Genomic DNA, 18,098 nt, shown 5'->3' with positions numbered 1-18,098 from the left:
GGTTTTGGAATTTTTGATGCAAATATGAACAAGCAATATTTGACGCCTAGAGGGGTCAGTAGGAGTTAACTGTGGATGCACATGGAGGTGTCACTCGGATGTAATGAGTCAAGTCCAAGGGAATGATTTCAGAATTTCTTACAGCAGACACTCTAACCAGTTAAGACCACTAACAGCTATGTTTATAGTTAGTATCTCTCCAGCTAGGGTGCACTTAGAGATTCCAATATATTTTGCCAAGTCTAAATAACTGAAACTTTAACTGGGTGAAACACACTGGTTAAGCCTATTGCTACTTGAAGAAGGAGGTAAGTTCAAAAGGTTGGTACTGGCAAGGCATAAATAGCCACATGACCCAGTTATTTTGTATTTGCTATGATTCTGTGAAGCTTCAACTCAATGAAAATTACAATATCAGCATTTATTTGAAGGAGCCAAGCTCCTTATACTCCTAAATTAGGTAACCTTTTTGTTAAATTTGCTAACTCTTCATTGTCACCACTATGGATTAATAAAGCCTGCACACTCTAAATATGGGTCAAGGTGATTTAGTCATGTTGACTTATGTCGCCAAATGGGCATGGGTGTTTGCCAGTGATAGGTGGGTTGAGGATCCATCCTACTCCGAGATACAGCAGGGACCCATACTAATGGTGGGAGGGATGTAAGTGCTCCTGTTGATTAGTGTGTGCCCACCATAAAGCCCAGCTGCCCTGGTTCAATAAGCTACTGGAAGGCTGGTATCCAGCTGTCTAGCTTGGGTTACCTGGATAACTTTGTTGAGTGAAAGCTGGACTTAAAACCAATCAAATTGCCAAATATAAACCAAAAATTGCTACGCTCAATGTAGGTTTACTGACAAGTTGCACGTTGGAAGTGGACAACACAATGGTAAGGAGAAGGCTGGACATCCTATCTATCCAGGAGCCAAAATGGAAGGGCAGTGCAGCAAAGCCACTTGGCGACAAACTAGAAATGGTATAGGAACTGTTATGAGGGAGAGGCTTCAGATGACAGTGAGGGATATCATCAGAATTGGAGACAGACTTATGGCAATCAGACTCCATCCTAATGATAGGGCAGTATTCATAATCTCAGCCTGTGCCCTGCAGCAGGGTTGTGATAGCGAAGAAAATAGTGCATTCAAACAGCAGTTGCAGGACCTACTAGATAAAGCAGAACAACATGAATTGGTGTTGATAATTGGTGACATGAATGCACACATTGGGAAAGACAGACAGGGCAAGATATCAGGACTGTCTGGGCCCACATGGGTGAGGTAATGGGAATAAAGAAGGAGAGACCATTCTAGACTTCTGTCTGGCAAATGGATTGATAGTAGCAGAATTGATATGTGGCCGAGGCAGATATGGAAATAAGGTACATAAGGAAAGCTGGTGGTGGAATGCAGAAGTGAAGGAAGTCATTGAAAGAAAAAAGCAGTGTTGGAAAAAGTGAAGATAGAAAAGACAGACCAGGCTAGGAAGGAAAATTGGTTGACTAACAAAGAGGGTAAAAAAGAAGTTGTAATAGCAAAGAACAGGGCATCAGAGGCAGTCTACCAGCTTCTGGAAAGTGATTCAGTAGATGACACAAAGAAACTATATCAGGTTGCAAGGCAAAGACAGAAAGATAAAGAAGATAGTCAGACACCCTTCATAGGGGATGCCAGCAACAACCTGCTCACCAGTGCACAGGACATCAAGGGCAGATGGAAGGAGTATTTCCAGCAGCCTATGAATGAAGAAAATCCCACAGAAGCTATACTGTCCCAGACACAGCCTACAATGAGAGAAGAGGAGAATCCCACCACAGAAGAAGTAAGAACAGCACTAAGAAAATGAAGTTAGGGAAAGCAGCAGGCTCAGATGAGGTCACAGAAGATATGATAAAGAAGCTGGGTGAGACAGGGGAGAAATAGCTCCTGAGGGTACTCATAGCAGTGTGGAGAGAAAGGCCTACCCCAGATGCCTGGAGAATGAGCATATTAGTGCCAGTGTTCAAGAACAAAGGGGACATACACAACTGTGGGCAGTACAGAGGTATTAAACTCCTATCACATTGCATGAAAGTTCTGGAGGCGGTGTTTGATTAATGAATACGCAGAGTACTAGAAAGTAAGATGGGAGATGAGCAGTTTGGATTCAGATCAGGATGCAGCACAATTGACCCAATGTTTGCAGCGAGACAGATAGTTGAAAAGAAGATAGGGATGAGGAAACAGTCCATCTGTGCATTTCTAGACTTGGAGAAAGCATATAACAAAGTCCCAAGAAAACTGATTTGGGCAATGCTCTGGTTGTTTGAAGTCCCAGAAACATTGATAGAGTTGGTGCAAGCTATATATAAGGACCCAGTGACCCAGTGACAACAGTGTTTGGTCTCACAAAGGGGTTCCGGGTAGGACTGGTTAAGTGCCAGGGTTCAGTTTTGAGCTCACTGCTGTTCATACTGGTGATGGACTACATTAGCAAATAGGTTGAATGGGACAGATCAACAAAGTTGCTGTATGCAGCCAATGTGGCATTACAGGCAGACCCTGAGCAAGAACTTCAATAAAGGATAGGGGAATGGAATGCAAAGCTGAAGGCTCATGGGATGAAACTGAGTATAACAGGACAGTGGTAATGGCAGCAAATGGGGAAATGCAGAAGAAGTTGAGAATTGAGATAGAAGGGGAAAATAGTGGAACAGGTTAACAGCTTCAGGTATCTGGGAGGGGTGGCTGTGAAGAAGGGAAGTCTGAATGAGGAGGTCAAAGCTAGACTCAAAGGGGCTCCAGCCAACTAGCACAGAGAGTCAGGTGTAGTATATGACAGAAGAATGCCAAAGAAGCTGAAAAGTAAGGTGTACAAAACAGTGATGTGACCAGTACTACTGTATGGTACAGAAACCTGGACAGTGAAGGTAGAGCAGTTGAGGAAGTTAGAGGTGATGGAGATGAAGTGCCTGAGATGAGTGGTAGGATGCACACTGTGGGACAGATGAAGAACTGAGGACATAAAAACAGAAGCCAAAGCTCCAACTGCAGAAAAATTCAAAGAGAACCAATTACAGTGGTTCAGGCACGTGCAGTAAAGCAGAAGACAATCTGGTGTAGAAGACTTGGGAAAGACAAGAAGAAGGCAAGAGGAAGTGAGGGTATCCAGGTGGACTGTATAACAGAAGATCTGCGACAGTCGGGCATGAGTGCCGAAGAAGGCAGGAAAGTGGTATTGAATAGAAAGAGATAGTGACAGTTAACATGACACCCCGGCCACATGTAGAAAATGGGAAAAGGGGGTCAGTGGTGATGATGATGATGACTAAATCACTGTTAAGCAGACAAATAGAAATGATGCCACAATGATTCCCCTAACCAGTCAGAATTACAAAAGTCACAAGGAGGTGAAAGTCACTTCCATGTCTGCTTTACTTACTACTGAAACCAGTAGCAATATGGTTCTGAAACTCTGCATGAAAAGGGAATGCAAAGGACAGGATGCATTATAGAATTACAGAGACTATTTAACATGGACAGTTTTTGTGAGAGTAAAATACTGTTTCAACCCAGTCATTTGCTGTGCGTCTAAATAAAAGGAGTAGTAACGTGGTATGCCGAGAAGTGAAACAGCTCTGTAAAACTGAGCTCATGCACATTTATATACAGTAACACCATACATACAGCCAGCACTAATTTGTCTTTGCTGGAAATACACTGGTTTCAAAGCTATTACATATCCTTTTTATGATTTTCATCAGAGTATATAACAAAAAATACATGAGATCAATGTAGCTCCAATGTTTACTGTGTACTAAGCTGATTGTACACTTTTTTCATTTATACCTATATATTTTTCAGGACTCTACCAATATCTTATGCTTAAGTTACTGTGTGTGCATGTCTATCTGCCTGTCTGCATGTATGTGCTTGTGTGTGTGTGTGTGTGTGTGTGTGTGTGTGTGTGTGTGTGTGTGTGTGTGTGTGTGTGTGTGTGTGTGTGTGTGTTCATACCGCTCAAATGTACAGATTTTCACAGAATGTCCAGATTTTTGCCTCATGTTTTTAATCTGTTTCTCATAAAAATTGTACTTTTATTTGACAAATCAATGGGATGATCTAAGGATTCAATTCAAGAAATAATGACACCATTTGGGTTTTTGACTTCACATCCTTCAGAAAGTGCATTCTAACACAATTCATGTTACTCTAGCAACTTTCTAAGTTTATAGGAGCAATATTTAAAATGTGTCCCTATTTTTGGGCCTTTGTCCCTCATTATGTCAGGCTTTGTCCAGATTTCTTGCGCTAAGAGGTTGAGAGGTATGATCTGTGTCTAGGATAGTGTGTGTGTGTGTGTGTGTGTGTGTGTGTGTGTGTGTGTGTGTGTGTGTGTGTGTGTGTGTGTGTGTGTGTGTGTGTGTCTGTGTGTGCATGCACGCACGCAAGCGCACCAATAAAATGTTTGCACATTGTGCCAGAACATAGTCATTATTGTATACTGGGATGACTAGGCTAAGGGAAAAAAAAAATTTAGAAAGTGAAATACTAAGACCCAGAGCTGGCATCTGAAAGGAAGAATACTCACTTTATGAAAGAGAGGAAGTAATCTTTCTTTCCCATGGCTGTTGCATCCCTGAGAATGACAAATTTTAACAATCACTGCAACCAAAGGACTAAGCAGTGGGATGTGGGCTCTGATGCTTAGATTTGGAATTACTCTGAAAGATAACTGCTTGATGATATGTAAAGTAAATATGTCAGTAATAAACAGATGTGCAAACTTACGGGAAAGAGATGCAGAAGGAAGGATCAGTCAATAAACAGACTTTGATTAAGTAAATAAAGCAATATGCCTGAATCAATACTCTAGTGCAAACAGATGTATCTTTGCTACAAAAGCCAGTTAGGACAGAACTTCTACAGTAACAGTGCATTCCGAGACATACACCAGGATTTTGTTTAATTTTTTCACATATGTCATGTCCCTTAGCACTGTTTTTTTAAATATTTTAAGACGTGCTGGTAATAGACTAAAAGGTCTTTTAACAAGGCAAGCATGCATGGAAAAAGTAGATGTATACAGTTTGGGGGGAAGGGAGAAAAACAAACAAGCACACTGTGCATGCAGGCACTCACACACACACACACACACACACACACACACACACACACACACACACACACACACACACATATATATATATCGCTATCTCTCTCTTTATACATAGACAGATAGATAGATAGATTATATATATATATATATATATATATATATATATATATATATATATATATATATATATATATATATATATATATATATATATATATATATATATATATGGTACTTACATATTATCACAACCAGATTTTTGCAATAATACGGCTTGCTTCCTGATCACTATATCTGTTCATTGATGTTGTTGAAATGGAAAATAGTGCGTTTTCTTTACCAAACCAGGCTGTTTTCTGGAGTGCTAGCAACACAAACTAAAAAAACATACTGTTTCTTTCTGCTTTTTACTGGCAGCATGTCGCTTCTTGGCAAAGCTGTCCACTGAATGTTCTTTGTCAGCCAATGCTGTCAGATTACGCTCATACATACCAGATGTTTGCGATTCTCTTGCAACCAGCTTCCAATTCTCTGATAATTCGTGACAATTATGACATTATGGACAAATGAGTCGTTGTCCTTAATGTCATGATTTGGGACAGTTTACGGTATAACCTGCATGCTTTTTTGCACTATCCTGCAAATCGGAGTTGAGACGGACCCGAGCAGTATGTCAGGAAAAATGTAATGGCTGGCTCTGGAAGTTGGTTGCGAAGCAGCAGTGCTGGCCGCCGGAGTGTTATGCTCTGTGATGTATATTTAATAATAAATGAATCATGTCTGTAGATGTTACATATTTTTCTGCCTTTTTGGATGGTGTGTGAACTGTCAGTTGCTTTTTACCCCTTTTGGGCTGCTAGTTCTGGGGAAGGGAATATGCTGCAGACGCGGCTCTTTGCATCCGGCCACAAAATATCATCGCTTGAAAGGAGAACTTGTCTTTGCTATCACTTTATGTCTTTTCAGGATCGAGTTTTGGCCAAGCCAGAAAGAAACACAGTACTTTGTTCACAACTGTTTACATTCAGTGAGGTGCTGTGATTGTGATTCAGAGTAATTACTCTATTTCACATACTTCTGCTGTGTTGTGTGCACACATAACAGGACTTGGAAACGTACTATGACTGACATGATGTCGGGAAACGGCATAGGTTCAAACAAGCAGTCATTTTTCAAGTACTACACTATTCCTACCTCAACAAAGTGTTTTTTTTTAAAGATAACATTCCCTGTGTGATTCTGCATACTTTTATGGTTACAGTCACACACCGGGAAGCAAGCCGTATTATCGCAAAAATCTGGTTGCGATAATACGTAAATACCATATATATATATATATATATATATATATATATATATATATATATATATATATATATATGTATATATATATATATATATATATATATGTATATATGTGTGTATATATTTATATATCTACACCCACACACTGACACATACCTCAACACACAAACACACACACACACACACACACACACACACACACACACACACACACACACGTGCGAGCACGAGCTAATGTTACAAAAATGATCCAATACACTGAAAAAATAAATATTGACTCCAAGTCCATCAAAACTATCAAAATAAAAAAAAAAAGAAAAACAAGTGTTTTGCAGGGAGACAAGCTCCCCCCTTACAACCCACAAGATCACACAACAGATCAGGAAAGGGTAAATCACCCTTATCTGCACTTTTGTTATCTGCACTTGGTGTTAGTATGTTTTTTAACATTCACATGTGTAACACTACCACCACTTTTCAAAACTATTTAGAATTGGCATACAAAGTTACATAAAATCAATACTTATATATACAAGGTTGTTTCCAATCGTTTCTATACAAAACACACAGAATAATGCATTATGTCTAGCAGTATAGTAGGACTTCTTGCTCCTATTATTGTTTCCCATGTTCAATTATTACAACTATTAGGGTAGATTAATAAAATGTTTTAAAATGTTCACACAACTGAGTAAAGAGCATTACTTTTTTACATATTTTAATCTTTTACAAACATTTATTGTGCTATATATTTGTATAATGTGGTATATATGGTGCTTGAATGTTATGTATAGCTTTTTCACTAACTTGGGAAATGCTGTTTCATCATTTACGGGTTAATTACAGGGGTAAATTTAATCATGTGACCGGAGCACCATATTTAAAGTTGAGTGAAATGGTGTGTTAGTATCTGAAGAAGTCTGTTTACCTTTGCAGACGAAAAGCGTTTAATACTACACCAGTTTGTTCTTATTTTACTATTTTGTGGACAGCAGCAGTTCGCTGCAATTTCGTGTTTGCTGATATTTAATTAAATATTGCCCGATTTTACGCTGCCGTTGCTCCTGTGGCATTTTTTGCACATTTTCAATAGTTTTCTTTCATTTTTGGTGAACTTTGAAACTATAGTAGGGTGCCTGGGCTGAGGCCTATTTCAACAAGGTATTTAAGGAAGATTTTAGGATCCTCAAAATTAAAGGTTTTAGTAAGGTCAATAAAGAGAGCACCAGAGAGTTGCCCTTGGTCTATGGATAATAGGATTTCATCAGTAAGGGTCTATGGGACTGTGTACTACGACCTGACCAAAAGTTATGTTGTTTCTGGGATAGGAGGTTGTACATACAAATGTAATGGATCAGCTGTGTAGAGTTGATTGTCTTTAGAATTTTCTCTAGTGTGGGGAGTATAAACATTTTTCAGTATTCAAAATTTTGGTGGGGATTGCTTGCTTAGGAATTGAGTTTATGATGGCTACTTTCCAGACATTTGCCACTGTAATTTGTGCAATGCAAAGACTGGATACATGTTGCAGAGATGTTGTGAGGGAGTCCCTGCAGGAGTATATCACCCAGGGTTGGAGGGCATCTGAACCTGGAGTACTATCAGTTTTATTTGTTGAAGAAGAGCTTCTATGTCTTTGGTTTTGATATGTTTAAAATAAAATGGAGGAACCTAGAGAAGAGATTAAGGCAGCCTTGTGGGATCAGTGGGAGTGGCCAAGAGGTGAGTAGGTTGCTAAAATCTAAGGTAAATTCAGATGACAAAAAAGGAGTTGTTATATTTTGTGGCCTTGTTTGGATATTCCTTTCTGTTAATCTAGTACTGTTTACCGGGGAGTAATTAAGGGAGTTTTATGATGTTTTCATGTGCTGGCTTTTTTTTTAATTTTTACAGCTTGTTTCTTTTTACACTTCTGAATTAAATATATCATTGTCTATTAAGGAGGACTGGGCTGTCTTTCCATGTGTGCCAGGCATCACCTCAGAGTTTTAAAAATGATCAAGTTCACCTGCTATCCTTTCTTTCTGGCCTATGTAACCAAGATATTTATTGATTAGGGGCCTTGCAGATTTGAGTGCTTAAATCATAGATTCTGTGGCAAGGCTAGGGTCATTTATATTTAGGATGAATGACCAGTCTATATTGGAAAGAGTTTCTTTAGCTTTGTTGATATTGCAGCCTGCCTTTAATCAACAGGGATTAATTTAGGATGGATTATCATGGGGGGGGGGGGGGGTTACAGTGAAGCTTACTTTGCAACGTTTATTGATAGAGTGAGGGTAGATCTTGATGTTGGTGATGATTAAGTCTAGGAGGGTGTGGTTGCAGGTTATGATGGATTGCATTATTAGTTATCTGAGGCTGTAGTGAGTTAGAATAGCTGTGATTTCATGATGGAAAGTATGAAGCAGCTTTAAGCTTAAATCACCTAGAAGGATGAGACTGGTTTTGTGTCCCAGGTAGGAGATTATTTCTTGAATAATCTTTTGGTAGCTTTCAGGACCAGAGAGAGGATGGTATTAAGTTACTGAAAGATAAAGTGTTTTCTTGTTATTTGACAGAATTTGTATTACAAGCAAATTTGGGGAAGTGTCTTAGCTTGGGCTATGAGCTGTATGCTCCAATACTCTTTATACATAAGGAGAGTACAACCACTGTTTCATTGAGCTGGTCTAGCATCTAAGTAGTAGTTACATTGTGGGAAGAAGTGCTTTAAGTGTGAGTTGTCTTTTTAAATCCAGAATGTGGTTACAACTACAATATCTGGGACATGCTAGGAAAGTAGTGTGTTTACTTGGTCCTGTTTGTTCATTTATTTAACCTTTGCTTACCAGGAAAGTCCGACTTGGAATGAAGCTAATTTTCAGTGGAGGCCCAGGGAGAAATGCTCCAGAGGCATGTCTTTGTAATTGTTTTGAAGGCTTTTTGCATTTATTAGTAGGCATAAGAGTGTGGAAGACCTGGACTGGATTCAGTATTGCTTCACAGGAGTAGTATTATAATGATGGGTTGTGAATATGTAGAAGGGTTTTGAAAGTTTTTTATTTTCCCTGAATCTATTTATTAATTTATCCTTTGTTAACCCTGTTAGTCTCCCTATGTTAGTGACCTGTTCTGAGGGGAGACCTGAGGTGCCACTTATACTATTAGGGGAAATTTGCCCAGGGCATCAGGGAACTTTCCCCTTTCCTTTTGATAGGTGCTGTGGGATCTTTTACAGCCACCTGAGCTACCACCAACTCAAACAGATAGGACCTCAGTTTATCACCTCACCTGAAAGATGGCATTCTCAGGTGTGCAGCACACTCTTTTTGCTGTATTGCAATGTCAACAATAAATCTACCTGTTGAGAGAACAGAACACACCGTCTCCTGCACCAAAGGTGAGTGTGCTACCTGTTGTACCACTGACACCACAAGCAGCAGCTAAGAGAAGAGTGTGGAGCTAGAGGGAAGAAGAGTATATATTTCTGTGACCAAGCTGAGTATTGGAGGTGTGAGTGGCACATAATGATATAATATCATTGTTTGAAAGTGTGACTGAGAAGGAGGTCAAGGCAATATGAAGAAAAGGAGGAGGAGCAAGTTGAGGATATATGGGAGGAGCTATTGGAGGTGTTTGGTTTAATATAGTACTGTGTTTACTGGGTGAAATTATTAGCAATAATAACATAATGTTTATTGCCGTAAGATGTGATGACTGGTTATTTAGGTTATGCTGTGAGTTATATAAAATTAGGGTAGGGTGTGTGATCTAGGTGGATTAAATGAGATACTAGAAATTTCTAGTGAAGTAGGTAGTACAGATTTGTTTAGGAAGGATGGGAAGGTTAAAAGAGTAGCACTATATACATTGTTATAGGATAAGTGAAGCTTTGATTTATATTTCTGCAGTATGTCTGGGTAGAGTAATAATGCTTTTTGATTATTTGGAAGTATAATTTTTATATGAGATTAAGAGTAGATAAATTTTTGTCTGGTTAAGGTGAAGGGTGAAGCTTGTGGAAGTGTGTGTAATGTTTTGTAGTAAGGCGCTGTGGGATACAGACGTTTGTAGCGAATGCAACTTTAAAAGTGAAGGGAGACATCAAGAAAAGTAGGTGGAGAAAATGAATGATACAGGGGATGGTTGGGGAATTGGGGGTGGGATAGAAGAATGATAAAGGGGATGGTTGGAGAATTGGGGGTGGGATAGAAGAATGATAAAGGGGATCGTTGAGAATTTGGGGGTGGGATAGAAGAATGATAAAGGCGATGGATGGGGAATTGGGGTGGGATAGGAGAATGATAGGGGGGATGGCTGATGAATGGGGGGTGAGATTGGAAAAGGATACGGGGGATGGATGGGGATTTGGGGGTGGGATAGGAAAATGACACAGGCGAGGGATGGGGTATTGGGGGTGGGATAGAAGAATGATAAAGGTGATGGATGGGGAATTGGGGTGGGATAGGAGAATGATACAGGGGATGGCTGCGGAACTGGGGGTGGGATTGGAGAATGATACAAGGGATGGATGGGGAATTTGGTGTGGGATAGGAGGATGATACGGGGGATGGATGAAGAATTCAGGTGAGATAGGGAAAGATAAAGGTGACAGGGAATTGGGGGTGGGATAGGAGAATGATAAAGGTGATGGATGGGGAATTGGGGTGGGATAGGAGAATGATACAGGGGATGAATGGGGAATTGGGGGTGGGATTGGAGAATGATACAGGGGATAGATGGGGAATTGGGGGTGGGATAGGAATGAAGTTGCAACAGCTCCTGAGTCAGGGGGAGATAATCATTATGCTCATGGCCACAGAAGAGAGGACTTGTAGAGTGGCAGCTCATTAATAGGTAAGTTCCAGTAGGTTAAAGTGAAAAGTATGTATAGCTCAGGTTTTATCAAAAGATAAGATCAAAGCACTTTTTTCTACTTTCCACCAAACCTAGTGCAGCTGAATTCATTGATAGAAATGCTGGTACTGTGTTTTTCAGTAAGGGGAACTCCATGGGGAAAAATAAATTCATTAATTGGCAGGGATGACTGTGAAATAAGATGGGAGACATGTTTTCTTTGCAGATTTAACAACAGGCATACACAAAACACAGTATACAGGTAGAAATGTTATTTTATTATTTATTTATCTTACATTTATTTACTGGGAAAGTCCGACTGGACACAGGTCCTTTTTCAGTGGAGGCCCGGGGAGAAAAGCTTGTAGTACAGTATAGAACTTTTTATCTTACAGTTTTGTTTACAAAAGGCACTTTGAAATACAATAGTAATGGTATACAGTTGTAAGATAATCTTTAACAGTATAAAAGCTGGATACATTCACATGCAGTATTCAGTTTCTGATGTTTAGTAGTTTATATATGTTCTACATGTCTAGTATACTATGGCTGATTCACAGGATCTCAACACAAGTTACTGTCAGGTGGGAGAGATGTAAATGAAAGCAGAAGAGAGAAGGTAAAGGGTACCTTAGTGGGGAAGTAACATCCTGAGAGAGTGTGCGTTGTTAGAGAAGCGTATGCCGTATAAAGAATACTCAGGCTTTTCACAAATGCAGAGCCAGGTTGCAGTGGGTGGATGTTTAGGTGGTTGCAGTGGGTGGATTTTTACGTTAAGGATGCAGTACACTTTGGCATAGGAAGGTGGGATGGGGATTAATGAAAATAGGATAGGGAAGGAAGGAGGTGCATTAGTGGGAGAACTAAAGAGCTGGGAGACAGGGGAGCTGAAATAGAACAGTAGGAAGTACAACGGTTTCATCAAGGTTGTCACAGTTGCAGATCCACGATTGCTGTAGGTGGAATTTTAATGCCTTTTTAAAGGAGAGGACAGGTTATGGCTGAGATGTTAGGGGGAAGGTTGTTCCAATGTTTGGCAATAGTGTTACTATAGACAGCTATACCTGTGGAATTATTGGCTTTGGTCACATGTAATAGAAGGTTTTGACTGGATTGTATTAGTCTAGTTTTGGTGCTAGCGTGTAGTATGTTCTGTTGAGCAGCTTTATTACAGCAAATTGTTGTAATAAAGACTTAATCTACAGAGCTTTGCTTGTTACATAGCTACTAAGGTAAAATTAATGAAGAGTTTATACCTATCTTTAACCAGCAGAATACGCTGTAACTGTTTCACAAGATAAGTATGTACTGCCGTTTGATAACATCTCTGCTGGAGAAGTACCTACACTGCCTGGCTCATAGAACACTGAGCTTTGATCCATCCCGAGTCGGGGAGAAGCTGTGCAGAGTGCAGGCCACACAGCAGAACAGATGCATTACTAAAAGGATAGAACTAATTTGATCAGTAGTTGTACACAGTGTCCTGTAGTTAGCTGAGGTGAAAGAGCAGATAAAAGTTGGGCATTCAGAAAGGAGAGCACTGAATATCAAATTAACAGTGAAACAGCTTCAATCAAAACTTGTTGCTTCACTCTTAATGCATTTTGGAGGGCAGCAAAGCCTCCCTACACCCAAAAAATGTGGGGAGGGGTGTGGCTGTGTTAACCATACTTTTCTACTTAAATATATTAATTCCAATATCATTGTATCTTGGAGAAAAGTGTATTATATCTGATTCAGCAATCTCATTATATAAACACAGATTAAAAAGACTGCACATTTGTGATCTCACATTGTACAGCCAATCACAAATGACTCACAGTTAAGCCTGAGACACCCCAGTGAAATAAGTTAATACAATAGTAAAACAAGTTCCAAATTTTTAAAAGGGGACAAGCCATCATATTGCATTCCCACCTCCTTACTTATATAACTATGTTAACTCTATATATTTACACAACCAAAGAGAAAAGGCAATGACCACCAGCAACAAAATATGTTACTGCTGTCTATCTGCACCACTGTGCTGCAAAACAACAGGAAATTCAAACTACAACCACAGATACAGCAAGATAATATATATGCTCCATCTGCCACCTCCCCTTCACATGCCAGTACCTGTTAAGAAGTAAAACTGGGAGCCACAAGTACTGGAACAGCACTTGAGTTTCAGTACCAAGATGAGTACAGTGATATACTTTGGTGCTAGCAAACCTGGGTACAAAAAGGTCTAGATAAATCTGATCAGGGAAAAGATCTGGGTGTCCCTTAGCTTGAAATGGCTAGTCAGTGTGCTAAGGCAATGTCTGACACTAGAAGATGCTTGCATTGAAGCAGGGATTCCTTTTAAGGTAGCAGCCAATAAGGTAAGTTCAACAAGAAAAGAACACTGTCAGGGTAAGGTATCACCTCCCAAAAAAAGCACAAATCCAAAATAAGAAGAGGATGATACTCCACAACAAATGAAGCAAAACCAGATGAATGAAAAGACAAGTCCTTTATTCGAATAAGTAAGCGCTTTCACGTTGCTTGGAATGCTTCATCAGACTTCAACAAACCATAAAATTTAAATCAACTTATATATAAGTAAAACACCAATGAAAAACACATTTGCAAGTCACATGTGAGTTACAAAAAAACATCATTTCCTTTCCATAAAAAATATATAAATATATCATAAAGATCTCATATTAATAAATGAATGGTAAAAATAAAATGTTAAAACATACTAAAACACATATTGCATAGTCAGACTTATGTTTAATGTTTCAAAGGTTTATCTAATAAAAATGGTCTCAATGAAAATTTATCATTGAGACCATGACCTTTATTCGCAGATAGCTTAATAATCCATTTTGCCTCAGCTTTTTCTGTCTTATTGCCAATATTACCAAGTCTTTCAGTCTCTGTTAACTGTCCTATTACTAAAAATCTAAAGGCATGTGTGGTGTCATTTTGTAGTACATGCTTGTCTAGGGCATTCCCTTCATTCTCTCTATGTATAGCATACAAATGCTCTCGTATCCTTTCTCTTAAGGTTCTATTAGTCTTTCCTATATAGAAACAATAACATTTTATGCAGGATGCTAGATAAATCACATTTCTTGACTTACAATCAGCGTATTCATTAAACTCATATTTAACACCAGTATCTGGATGTATAAAGACATTAGATTTCATTATATATATACACTGGTTGCAAGAGCGACATGCAAATGTACCCTTTCTCTCAGAGGAGATCTTATTTTTAGGCACTCTCTCATAACAAAGCATACGTTTTAAAGATTTAGTATTCTTATAGCTAAAGGATGGTTTTTCACCCACTAAGTCTTTTATACCATCATCTAACTGTAAAATGTTCCAATGTCTCTTAATAATGTTGACAATAGAAGTATTATTATTAGTAAAGGGTATCACTAGTCTCCTCTTATCATTATTCCTCACTATAGGTCTCTCATCTATGCTGCCTTGTTTTATAATAAAAGGGCGTCCTAGATGTGTACGTTCAAAAGTGTCCAATGAACGCATATCTCTATTGCAATAGCCTCTATGCCTAAAATCACTTTCTATAGTTTTTAATGCATCAGAGAAAACCAAATCATCACTAGTTATATTAGAAAAACGTTTCACTTGATTACTCACAATGTTTCTGTGTATATGGGGGGGGGGGGGTGCATGCTACTTCTGTGAAGAATAGCATTCTTCCTACATACCTTCCTAAATACTTCTGTTTCTAGAGTATTGTCTTTTTTCCTCAGTGTCACATCTAAAAAATCAATTGTATTTTGTGAATACATTTCAGTCAACCTAAGAAATGTGGTAGTTCCATTCTTTTAGGAGCTCTAGTGTGCCTCCCCAAATTAAAAAAAGATCATCAACAAAACGTTTGTAATATCTTATAGAAGTGGAGTAAGCCAAATGTTCTAAAACATACGTACTCTCCCAGTATGCTAACACAAGGTTAGCATAAGAGTTTGCACAAGATGTGCCCATAGCTACTCCTTTAATTTGAAGGAAGTATTTATTGTTAAAGGTAAAAACATTGTGATGCATCAGTATTAAAAACATTGTTGCCAAACTGTAAACCAAGTGCAATATTTCTAACAAAACATTTTATATCAACAATTAAATCACTTACATCAGTCCCCTGAGAGGGAATGAAGGACAAACCTTTGTTCAAAATCTTTCTTTCATTGTCCATAAGCATGTGACTGGAAAGATTAATAATCAAGTCCTGGCTACAGTTTTGAAAGTTTTTTTCTGAAGTTCTAACTGGCCTCCTGATATCTTCCTTTTCCTGGTTGTTTGTGGACTCCAATTGCGCCTTATCTCCTGTCGAAAAGGGAGTGGAAAACGAAGAGAAGTGTCATTAGATTCAGCTGAAACAGTTCCACTTGCTGACATAGGAGTTTTTCTTCTTACTACAGGTGCTGACATGGTGGTTGTATTTAAAACATCAGAGTTCACTGTATTCACACTGGAGCGTTGCTCACTGACTGCTGCTTCTACCTGAGAAGAGGAAGCAGGCATGGAAGGAGTAGGAGCAGATAAAGTGTTACGCTCAGAGAAAGGCATTTCAATGTTAGTACGCGTCACAGCATATGTTGTCCTGGTGGATTCTCTCGGCCAGGAGAAGACGTTCCCCCTCGAGAAATCCATACAGTCTCTTTCTAATTTCTTCTTTTTTGCCAATAATAACTTATTATCTAGCGCTTGCATTGTAGTCGCTATATCAGAAAGAAAATCTTCTTTCTGTGTGTTGGTAAGGGCTGCAGTCAGTTTTTCTTCTAAAGCTATAGCTTCTTGCTGAAGTTCCAACTCTATTAAAGTATATTGTTCAATAAGTAGTCTCATGTAGGCATAGCTCGTATCTAAATTAAGTTGCTGCCACTTAGACAAAAGTTCAGGATAGGCAGAGCCAAAAGTAGGCATTTTTAACAAACGAAAACCTCTGGGGACAACTTTAAAATTAATGCATGCCTCCATATGTCTTTTTTGCCACTGGGCATTCTTAATTTTACTGAGGTTGTCCTCAAGCTTTCTCCTTGTTTGTAAAACATCTACATGCCAATCAGTATCTCTGTGTGTAGAGGCTGCTTTTGCTAATTCAGCATAAGACAGTTGTAAAAGTGGATTAATACCTTCTGTGAAGATTTCTGTAAGACCCAATGATGCATTAAAAACTATAGAAAGTGATTTTAGGCATAGAGGCTATTGCAATAGAGATATGCGTTCATTGGACACTTTTGAACGTACACATCTAGGACGTCCTTTTATTAAAAAACAAGGCAGCATAGATGAGAGACCTATAGTGAGGAATAATGATAAGAGGAGACTAGTGATACCCTTTACTAATAATAATACTTCTATTGTCAACATTATTAAGAGACATTGGAACATTTTACAGTTAGATGATGGTATAAAAGACTTAGTGGGTGAAAAACCATCCTTTAGCTATAAGAATACTAAATCTTTAAAACATATGCTTTGTTATGAGAGAGTGCCTAAAAATAAGATCTCCTCTGAGAGAAAAGGTACATTTGCATGTCGCTCTTGCAACCAGTGTATATATATAATGAAATCTAATGTCTTTATACATCCAGATACTGGTGTTAAATATGAGTTTAATGAATACGCTGATTGTAAGTCAAGAAATGTGATTTATCTAGCATCCTGCATAAAATGTTATTGTTTCTATATAGGAAAGACTAATAGAACCTTAAGAGAAAGGATACGAGAGCATTTGTATGCTATACATAGAGAGAATGAAGGGAATGCCCTAGCCAAGCTTGTACTACAAAATGACACCACACATGCCTTTAGATTTTTAGTAATAGGGCAGTTAACAGAGACTGAAAGACTTGGTAATATTGGCAATAAGACAGAAAAAGCTGAGGCAAAATGGATTATTAAGCTATTTGCGAATAAAGGTCATGGTCTCAATGATAAATTTTCATTGAGACCATTTTTATTAGATAAACCTTTGAAACATTAAACATAAGTCTGACTATGCAATATGTGTTTTAGTATGTTTTAACATTTTATTTTTACCATTCATTTATTAATATGAGATCTTTATGATATATTTATATATTTTTTATGGAAAGGAAATGATGTTTTTTTGTAACTCACATGTGACTTGCAAATGTGTTTTTCATTGGTGTTTTACTTATATATAAGTTGATTTAAATTTTATGGTTTGTTGAAGTCTGATGAAGCGTTCCAAGCAACGTGAAAGCGCTTACTTATTCGAATAAAGGACTTGTCTTTTCATTCATCTGGTTTTGCTTCGTTTGTTGTGGAGTATCATCCTCTTCTTATTTTGGATTTGAGCCAATAAGGTAAAACAACGTACCCAAAACACTAGTCATAGGTGACTCTGTAGTCAGGCACACTGATGTCCCACTCGCCAGGCTAAACAAGGAGAAGGTTACTGCCAGCTACCTGTCGGGTGCCAGGATCCGCCACATAACCCATGCACTCAGGTCACTCCACAACAAGTACAAATATGACTCTGTCATTGTCTATGTTGGTGTGAATGACCTGAGAAGTACCTCCCTGGACTACATGAAAAGAGACATGGAAGAGCTCTCTGATCTTGTAACCCAGGCAGGTATGACCCTAGTCCTGAGTAACATTCTGCCATCGCCCAGAATGATACCGCAGTACAAGGACAAAATGATTCACTTCAACAATTGGCTAAGCTTCTGGTGTCATTCTAAGGGGATCCAGTATCTGTCTGCTTGGGATGACATGGTCAACAGACCACGATGCTTTGCCAGAGATGGCCTGCACCTGTCACCCCTGGGATTCTGGATACTGGCTAAGGCTCTTGCCACCCCTATAGTGCCTTTTTTT

The sequence above is a fragment of the Protopterus annectens genome, chromosome 7.part0 (assembly GCF_019279795.1).
Source record: "Protopterus annectens isolate FY-2018-M chromosome 7.part0, PAN1.0, whole genome shotgun sequence".
Taxonomy (NCBI): Eukaryota; Metazoa; Chordata; order Ceratodontiformes; family Protopteridae; genus Protopterus; species Protopterus annectens.
Note: the sequence above shows the minus strand (reverse complement) of the source record.